This window comes from Ananas comosus, linkage group 8 (genome assembly GCF_001540865.1).
Source record: "Ananas comosus cultivar F153 linkage group 8, ASM154086v1, whole genome shotgun sequence".
Lineage (NCBI taxonomy): Eukaryota > Viridiplantae > Streptophyta > Magnoliopsida > Poales > Bromeliaceae > Ananas > Ananas comosus.
Window position 1 is genome coordinate 8,255,265 of NC_033628.1, and position 10,041 is coordinate 8,265,305.

Here is a 10,041-nt window from a genome sequence, read left to right on the forward strand (position 1 = left end):
TTTGCATTAGAAGATTTAAAATATTGATAAAATTAAAAGCTAAATTAAATCATTTGATACTTAAATTTATTTAATTTATTGCTATTCTTTTGATGATCTAATAATTTTTCAAAAAAATTAATAAAAAATAATTTTTTGAAATAAATTTAAAAAATAATTTTAAAAATTATTTTCTTTGTATCTTCTTATAAAAGAAAGATAGTAATACGATCAAAATAATTATTGTACTTGAGAATTTTGTTATTGTATTTTAATTTCTATTCTACATCAGGTATAGTTGTACTTTATATATAGAAAACTTACATGCATATTAACTGATGAGTATAGTAAGCTATATATAGCAAATATTCATAATTATTTGTCTAATTTTTTGAAAATAACATTATAAGAGCTTATTGGAACAAAAAAAGCTTAAATAAGTCCATGGTAAAGCGGCCAATAAGAGGTCATGTGTATTCGTCGGCACGCACGCGTATCACGTGTCGGCATGGAAGCGTATATGTGTTGTACTGTGTCAGGGAAAGAGCGGCACGCCTCCGTGCTACGACACTTTAAACCTTGCTCGGAATAAGTTGTTATTGAATATTTTTGGTCTTTTAACTTACTATTATTATTAGAGTGGGCATTTGCAGGACTTTTGATTTGATAGTCAGTTAGCCTGACATTTTAAAACTGTTTGTATTGTCTCAGCCACTTGTGTTATTGTTGTTTCAATATGGTTTGATTATATGACAAGTTGTCAGTTTGTGTTACATTTGGTGTTAAATAAAAGTTTGATTGATCGTTTTTCTTTTACTAGAAATTCGAGGTGGAAAAGTGAATCATTTCTAAAAGTTTGATTGATCGTTTTTCTTTTACTAGAAATTCGAGGTGGAAAAGTGAATCATTTCTACCTTTGTTTCCTGGGGGAAAATTGTTATTTTCCATAAAGCTGTCTGATTTCTACTCAAGCAGTTCATTTAGAGTTTAATCATTTATGTATATATATGATTAGCGCTATTGCTAGTTGTATTTTACTTGTAGATTGTCTTATTTAACACAACCTGCACTATAAGGTGTTTTTTGTAATTGTGTTTACTATATATTCTATGGAAATCCTAGAGGGAGCCTTATGGCTTTATCAAATCTTTCATGGTATAAGAGTCACAAACTCTTTAGGAAAAATCAATAGAGCCATCATCCTTTTTTTTTCCTTTCTATCGCTAGTTTTCTTTTTCCTCTCTATGATTGTTCTATCGCTACTGCAGTACTGCCGATACAGTACCATCACTACAGTATTTTGCTACAGTGACACTGCGCTACTGCTACAGTGATTTACTACACCGTTCAATTTGTGGTTATTACTCGCTGGTTTTCTTGAGAGTACTCGTCTATCGCTGATTTTTGTTCTTTATTTTTGCTGCCGCAGAGTTATTCCTTATTCTCTTCGTCTTTATTTTTTGATGGCGGTTAACATTTTTTCTCTACCTGTGGTGAATATCATGACTTTTATTCTTATAAAGCTATCAAACACTGCATACTTGGTTTGAAAATAGGTGTTCCTTAACTTGTTGAAAAGCTTTGGAGTAGCCTCACACATTTGATGGAATGGGTGTACCACCATTAAGGACGGTAGAGGTTGACAAAAAGTTAGCACCAAGTCCTAATTATTTACAATGGGACAGAGAGGATACTACAATCCTCTCATGGATTAATGCAACATTACCCCTACCTATTCTTCAGATGGTGATATCCAGTTTGCCGAAGTCAGCTCGCGACGCCTGGGTCTTCATTGAAAATTACTTCCTTGACAAGACTGCTTCTACTGCCTTTTCTCTTAGGGCGTAATTGCGTAGCATTAAAAATGGGTCAATGACTACGTCAGAGTATATGTAGGAGGTCAAATCTATCAGACACTTCTAACTATTGGGAAAGGTGAGTTCGATCACAATCTCGTGATGATTGTTCTGCTAGGGCTCCCAATAGAGTGTCGCGGTTTTGTGAGTGCATTGGATGCTCATAAAACCAAGCCGAGTTTTGATCAGCTTCGTCCTCCTTTATTGCAGGAGGAAATAGAAATGCAACGTCACTGGAGCCATACTACATTCTTATTCGGAGATTCTAGTGCCCTCTATGCAAACTGTGGACGAGGAACTAGGAGAGGCAAGAATAATATATCTAGAGGAGGACGAGGACAAGAAGGTGGTCATCATCCATAGCCTGGGCGTGGGCAGCATGGAGAAGCACCGTATCAACAATTTTCATCTACAAAACCTACGCATCCTTGACAATACCCACCTATGCCTGAACAACTTCCTCAGCATTGTCCTGAACCAATGATGCCTCAAGCTGGAATTCAGTGTCAAAGCTGTGGTAAATTCAACCACATTACTCTCAAGTGTAGGCAGAGGTTCAACTATACCTTTATTGTGGATGACATATTGTAAACTATTGCTGCCACGAGCCTTCAAGAGCCTTCTGAGAAGGTGTGGTACCTTGACACTGGAGCGTCTAATCACATGATGTCGGATGCAGCCATGCAGGTATACTTTTTGATTCTAAGCCTCACTTTGGAACAGATAAAATATTTGTTGATAATGGTCATTTGCTTCCTATTACTCATACAGGTGAATCTACTTTGAATACTTCATCCAAACCCTTTTGTCTCAAAAACGGTCTTGTTGTTCCTCAGATTAAAAAAAAAAAACTTGCTCTCTGTTAGTAAATTTTGTACTGATAATAACTTCCTTAAGTTTGGTTCTGCTGGTTTTGTGTGAAGGAGAAGGGAACAGGGAATGAGCTTCGATGCTGTAGTTCAGGAACTTCACTTTATCCGTCATTGACAGTTGCAAGTATTAGAAATAACAACAGGTGCTTTGGTTACCTCAAAAGTTAATAGTGGGGACTTATGGCATAAAAGATTAGGGCGTCCAAGTTTAGATGTTTTATCCAAATTTATTGAAGACAATAATTTTATAGGAGAGTTTGAAGTTAAGATGTCTTATTACAATTCTTGTAATATCATTAAACATGTTAATCTTTCATTTAAAAAAAATCACAATCTCAATCTATTTCTTTATTTCATTTAATAAATCACAATCTCAATCTGTTTCTCTATTTCATTTAATAAATCACAATCTCAATTTGTTTCCCCATTTTATTTAATTCATTCAGATGTTTGGCAATCACCTATTTATTCTATTTCTGGTTATAAATTTTATATTGTTTTCGTAGACATATCTTTTGAAACATGAATATGAGGTTTTTGATTATTTTTTTGAATTTAACGCTATTATTGAAAATATTTTTGATAAGCAAATTAAGTTTTTCCAATATGATGGAAGAAGATAATTTGTCAATGAGAAATTTTCGTCTCTTTTTTGTCAAACTGATATTATTCATCGTATGTCTTGCCCTTACACACCACAATAGAATAGTGTAGCTGAGAACAAACATAGAAATTTGATAAATGTAGGGAGAGCCATTCTTTTTCATTCTTTAGCCTTCTTGTTTTGGATAATGCCCTAATGCAATCTTTTTTTCTTACCAATCGCTTGCCCTCTCTTATTGTTCTTGAAAGGAAGTCACCATACCAACTTTTATATGGTCTTAATCCTCCAGACTTGCAACTTGTGATAGTTTTTTGGATGCTTGTGTTATCCAACTTACAGGGCCTTGCGAGTTACAAACTCTCACCTCGTCCCTTACTTTATGTCTACCTTGGCATTTCTGATAAACACAAGGTTTGTTTTTATTCACAGACCGGTAAAGTTTTTATCTCTCGCCATGTTACTTTTGTTGAGTATATTTTAATTTCTTGCCTCTCTAAATTTTCTCAAACTAATAGCTCTGACTTTCAAATGTTTCAAGATTTTCTTGCTAATCCTCCTTTGTTAGGAGCGATCCTTCAACTCTTGAAGTCATTGTAAGTTTTAATTTTCTTCCCTCAGAGGATTATTTGATTGTTCCTTCTTCCTCCACTTCCAATTTACCTGTTTTTGAAGCTATAGAGATCACTAATACGAACAATAATTTTTTTGGTCCATTGACTGGAACTTTAGTGCACCCACCGCCGTGTGTCAGAAACATCTCCGAGTATATACGAAGAAATCTACTTCCAAACATTCTACTATTGAACCATTACCTTCCTCACCACCACTTGACCCACAATTACCATAAGCTGACCCTGTATCCTCTACATCCACTTTATGTTTGCTACCACCACTTCAACACCAACCACCAACCGCACCTCCCTATCTATATCCTTCACAACTCATGGTATTCTTACACAGTCCATGACTAACCAGCAAGATACTTCCACCTCTCTCTTGGCTTCTTCACAATCTACTCTTTTAGTTAAATCTAATAATTTCTCTGAAGCGTTTCAGGATGTAAGATGATGTCAAATCATGCAAAAAGAATTTTAGGCTCTTCTCTTTAACTCTATCAAGGACCTAGCTGCTCCACCAACCTCTATTGATCTTTTTGGGTGTAAATGAGTCTATAAAGTAAAGCAAAAAGCAGACGGTTCATTGGAGTGTTAGAAAGCTTGTCTTTTTGCACAAGGCTTCAAGCAGCAACAAGGGATTGATTTTGACGAGACTTTCTCCTGTCGTGAAGTTTACTGCTATTCGAACAATTATTTCTGTTGCTGTATTTTCTGGCTGGACTCTTTGCCAACTCAATGTAAAGAATGCTTTTCTTCATGGTGTTCTAAACAAAGAACATTATATAAAACAACCTCTTGGGGTTGTTCATCCTTCGTTGTCTATCATGTTTGCAGACTTCACTAGGCTATTTTTATTAACTCAAATAGGCTTCCCGAGCTTGGTTTCAACATTTCACATCTTTTTTATTTGAGCTAGGATTTACTGGGAGTTCGGCTGATCTTTCTATGTTTACCTTCCATAATAAGGAAGGAATTCTCATTCTCCCTCTATGTGTTGATGATATTATCATCATAGGCAGCTCATCCTCTATGCTGAACTCCTTAATGTTCTCACTCCAGACAGAATTTGCTATGAAAGATCTGTAACCTCTTCATTTTTTTTTTTTTTGGGAGTGGAAGTAACTAGTTCAGCTTATGGTTTTTAGCCAACTCAACAGAAATATGCTCAACAGCTACTTGAGCGGCATGGTATGCTTTCAAGCTAGTCTGTTTCTACTTCGCTATCATCTGCGATTCAGCTGTCTTCTCATGAGGGTAGCTTACTTGAGGATCCCTATATCTACCTTCAGATTGTTGGTGCACTCCATTAACTTACCTTCACTAGACCAAATATCTCATGTGCTATGAATCTGTTTCTACAAGCACCTCGAGACCTCACCTTCATGCTACTAAGCGCATTCTACATTATTTCAGACTTCAGAGGGACAATAAGTTATGGCCTTCATTTTTCACGTTGTACTTCTCCCTCTCTTATTGCCTACTCTGATGTTGATTGAGCTGGTTGTACTGACACTCGTTGTTCAATTTCTGGTTTCTGTATTTTTCTTGGTTTCAATCGAATTTTGTGGTCTTGCTAAGAAATATTTGAGAATCTCTCACTCTAGCTTTGAAGCTAAGTATCCTAGTATTGCATTCTCTCTTACTGAGAGTTGTTGGATCTCTCATTTGCTTCAGAATCTTGGTGTGTCACTACGCTATCCTCTCACTATCTGTTGCGACAATCTTAGTACAACATACATTGCAGCCAATCCGGTATTACATGCACGGACGAAACATATTGAACTAGACCATCATTTTTTTTACGTGAGAAAGTACAATTCTGTAATCTCTCTTTAATTCACCATCTTTCTGATAATTTGTCTACTGCTCGCTTTATTGTACTTGTATTAATCTTCACATTCAGCCTCGGGATGCTAAGATTGCGGGGGGTTGTTAGAGTCTAATCATTTATGTATTTTTATGATTAGCGCTATTGCTGGCTGTATTTTACTTCTATAGGGTCTAATTTAACACCTGTATTATAAGGTGTTTTTTGTAATTGTGTTCACTATATATTCAATGGAAACTAGTTTCTCATTTTTCTTTGCTGTATTTAGTTTCATTTTCCGTTTAACACAAATACATAATTTTAGCTGTTGGCTTAATGTTTAATGTAGAGACATTCTTGTTTTCTTTGTTCAAGTTTTACCTTTTCTGCAATTAGAACAAAATTTTATTTGGGTACTTCATCTTATTTCTTGGTTACACATGTTAGTATGATTCAGTATAAAATTTGAATAGCTTGAATTACGCAGAAGAATTTTCTTGGTGAGATTAGTTGGTGTTTGAGTATAAAAAAGAGTAAGAAAAAAATTCATATAAGAGCACAAGAGTTAAGCAAATTAGAATAGAAGTCCTATTCTCTTTAGGAATTATATTTTTATAATAAAAAAAAAGAGAAAGACAAGGAAAGTTCAATAAAATAAGGAAAAAAAAAAGAAAGCGCCACATCCTTTCGCTTGGATTCGTACAGGAAAGAGGGTGGGCCTCTCTATTCCTCCAACAAAAACAACAAAAAATGTGAAAACAATAGAAAGAAATAGACGATAAGAGAAAGGTGGCACCTCCCTTCCCTCCAAAAGGAGGGAAAAAAAAAAGAGAAAAGAGAAAGAGAAAGAGAAACAAAAGAAGAGAAAAAAATTTAAATTAAAAAAACATATAGAAAATATGCCTAAAAAAATTGGTATAAATTATTTGAATGGCACCAAATGCTTTATCTATATAAATATATGAATTTTCAGTTTCGATACAGGTGGCAGCGAGGGGCGGAGGCGCGGGCGCTGGCACAAGCGGGTGGAGCCCAGCCGGGGGAGAAGGGAGGGATTTTTTTTTTCTCTCTTCAATTTTTTTTTTCTATATATATGAGAAGAAGATTTATAATTTTTTTGTTTAGTATAATCTAATTTTTATATTCTTTACTATAAAAATTTAAAATATATAAATAATTTTTAAATAGTTTAGGCTGTTTGTATTAAATATAAATTTTAATTTTATTAGATTGAGCATTTAGATATAAATTATACATTAAAAAATAAAAGAAAAATTGCTGAAGTTTAAGTAATTTTATATTTTATAAAATTTAGTTGTGAGAATCGTATAAAATATATTAAATAAATTTGTAAAGCTAAACGATATATTCAGATTTTTGAAGTCAAAGTACCCATTGACTGACTCAAATCTAATATATAGAAAATTTGGATAATCAAAACAAAATTTTGGAAGATTGGATAAATACTTTTTATCTTTAAAACTATAAGACGAGTGACACTTTAATCCCCGAACTGTAATACGTTATGATTTAAACTATAAGGCATGCGGCATTTTCATCTTCAAACTTTAATTAGTTACAATTTTTGACTTGAAATATTAGGTATATTATTTTAGTTCTCAACGTTTATTGCTGCTATAAATATCATTATTATTCGTATGGTTTTTGCTCTTATTTTTTTTAATCCTTATAATTTATTCTTATTTTTTTTATTGCAGCAATAGTTGCTTATTCTTCAGTTGCTTCTTTTTTTATATAAATTCTTGACTCTTTGTTTTTACTTTTTTTTATTTTATTTGTTTATTTATTTATACATAATTGTCCCGCCGCAACGCGCGGGTCCTTCACTAGTACATCATAAAGACGATGAAGGTTTTTTCTTTCTTTACTAGGTTTCTTTTTTGAATTATTTTTCAGAAGAAATAGTTTTTGAAACTCTTATAAATTAGATCATGAATTTAAAATAAAAAGGTTAAAGAATCAGGAAGAGAAGAGAACAAGAATAGTGAAGAAGAAAAAAGGGAGATCTCCAACAACGAAAAAAAACAAGAAAGTGAGCAAAAAAGATGATTTTTTTTTTTTTTTTTTCCCACTCTTCCTCTCTCACAAGTGTGAGGCATTTCCCTATTCTTCAATTCTCTTCTTTCGAACAAAGAGAGGAGAGGTGTGCGCTTCCTTCCATCCCCCCAACCCCCCTCCCTCAACCCCCACAAAAAAGGGGAAAAAATTTGCAAGGAGGTACCGTGGCCTTATGTTCTTCTTCGATGATGACCACGGCGGCGGTAGTGGTAGCGGTAGCGATGACGACATGTAGGAGATCCCATGGCCTTCCTCTTCTCTGACAATGGCGATGCGAGAGGAGGCCTTGTGGCTTTTTCTTCGATTTATCGGCGGCATCAACTGTGCACGAGGGCCCACGGTTTGTCCCTTTCTCTTTGGTGACGATAGCGACTTAAAGGCTATTCAGGCAGCAAGATAGCAACGGGATGATGAATGCACGTAAACGACATAGTAACTATCTTATTATCGGTTTAATCGATAGTCATCTTCGTGATAGGCTCGACACAAGCAAAATTGACACTAGGCTGTGTTTGTTGTCATAAGCATGCATTCACTATCATCAAGTAGCTGTGAATTATGACCCAAAATCAACACGTGCACACAAATGATATGACGACGATCCTCGTGTCAGGGTGATCGAGCGGCCGTCTTCGTGATACGCTTGACAAGATCAAACTTGATATTGGATCGTTGCCCTTGCTGAACCCATGTTCATGTCTACTATACCGAGCACCCATTTTCGTGATAGGCTCAACATGGTCAAATCCCTATTTGAACCACAATAATAATGAAAGTTAAAAAATACGTAAAAAAATAAAATGAATAAAAGATAAAATAAAGAAAAATAAAAAATATCTGCCTTGGATCGCCGTCTTCATGATAGGCTTAATCTGTTCGACTTAGACCAAATCTTTGTCTTTGTGATAGGCTCGATTTGGGTTCGTCTTCATCGAATCACTGTCTTCGTGAAACTTGATTTGGTTTAGCTTACACCAAATCACCGTCTTGGTGATAGGCTTGTTTTGAGTTCGTTTTCACTGAATCGGTGTCTTCGTAATAGGTTTGATTTGGGCTTGTGTTCAGCAAATCGCCGTCTTCGTGATGGACTTGTTTCGGTTCAGCTTAAACCAAATCGTCGCCTTTGAAACTTGATTTGGTTTAGCTTAAACCAAATCACCGTCTTGGAGATAGGTTTGTTTTGAGTTCGTTTTCACTGAATCGGTGTCTTCGTAATTGGTTTAATTTGGGCTTGTGTTCAGCAAATCGCCGTCTTCGTGATGGGCTTGTTTCGGTTCAGCTTAAACCAAATCGTTGCCTTTGTAATTGGCTCGATTTTGTTTGTTTTCACTGAATCGCCATCTTCATGATAGGCTTAATTTGGATTCATTTTCACCAAATCACCGTCTTCGTGATAAGCTTATCCGGTTTGGGTGAAACCAAATCACCGTCTTTTTGATAGGCTCGATTTGGGTTTCGTTTTCACCGAATTGCTGGTCTTCGTGATAGGCTTGATTCGGTTTGGCTTAAAACAAATGGTCGTCTTCGTGATCGGCTGGATTTTGGTTTGTTTCATCGAATCGCGGTCTCCGTGATAGGTTTGATCTTGTTCGACTTAAACCAAATCGCCGCCTCCGTGATATGCTCGATTTGGGTTTGCCTAAACCAAATCGCTGTTTCGTGAAGGGTTTGATTTGGATTCACCTTCACCAATTCGTCGTTTCCATGATAGGCTTGAATCGATTCGAACCAAATTGCTGTCTCCGTGATAGACTCGATTTGGGTTTTTTTTCACCGAATCACCGTTTTCGTGATAGGCTTGGTTCGGTTTGACTTAAAACAAATCGTCGTCTTCATTATAGGCTTGATTTGGGTTTGCCTAAACCAAATCACCGTCTTTGTGATAGATTTGGTTTGAGTTCACCTCTGTCGATTTGCTATTTTCATGATAGGCTCGATCCAGTTTATTTTAAATCAAATTGTGTGATAGGCTTGATTTAGGTTTGTTTTCAACTTTACATCATACCGTTGTCTTCGTGATAGGCTTGATCCGGTTGTTTTATACCAAATTGCCGTCTATGTGATAGGCATGATGGTTCGACCAACTAAACCACCATTTCATGATACTTTTGGATGGGTTTGTCTAACCAAACCATCGGGAATGTATTTGATAAATGGTTCATGATCTTGACGTGAGTTTTCAACTCAAACCGAACCAAATTACTCACGCTAACAATCGTATTCAGAC

The 10,041-nt window shown here is 35.5% G+C and overlaps 1 protein-coding gene and 1 long non-coding RNA gene across 2 annotated transcripts in view; both read left to right on the forward strand.

Annotated features, from left to right (window-relative positions):
* LOC109714605 overlaps positions 1-4,753 on the forward strand; it is a 51,456-nt gene extending 46,703 nt beyond the window's left edge. Inside the window, exons 6-7 of the mRNA XM_020239305.1 lie at positions 1,536-1,914; positions 2,046-4,753. The gene's annotated coding sequence lies outside the window, so the exon portion shown is untranslated. The remainder of the gene's footprint in view (positions 1-1,535; positions 1,915-2,045) is intronic.
* LOC109713716 overlaps positions 7,815-10,041 on the forward strand; it is a 24,424-nt gene continuing 22,197 nt past the window's right edge. Inside the window, exon 1 of the long non-coding RNA XR_002217154.1 lies at positions 7,815-8,154. This is a non-coding gene — a long non-coding RNA (uncharacterized LOC109713716). The remainder of the gene's footprint in view (positions 8,155-10,041) is intronic.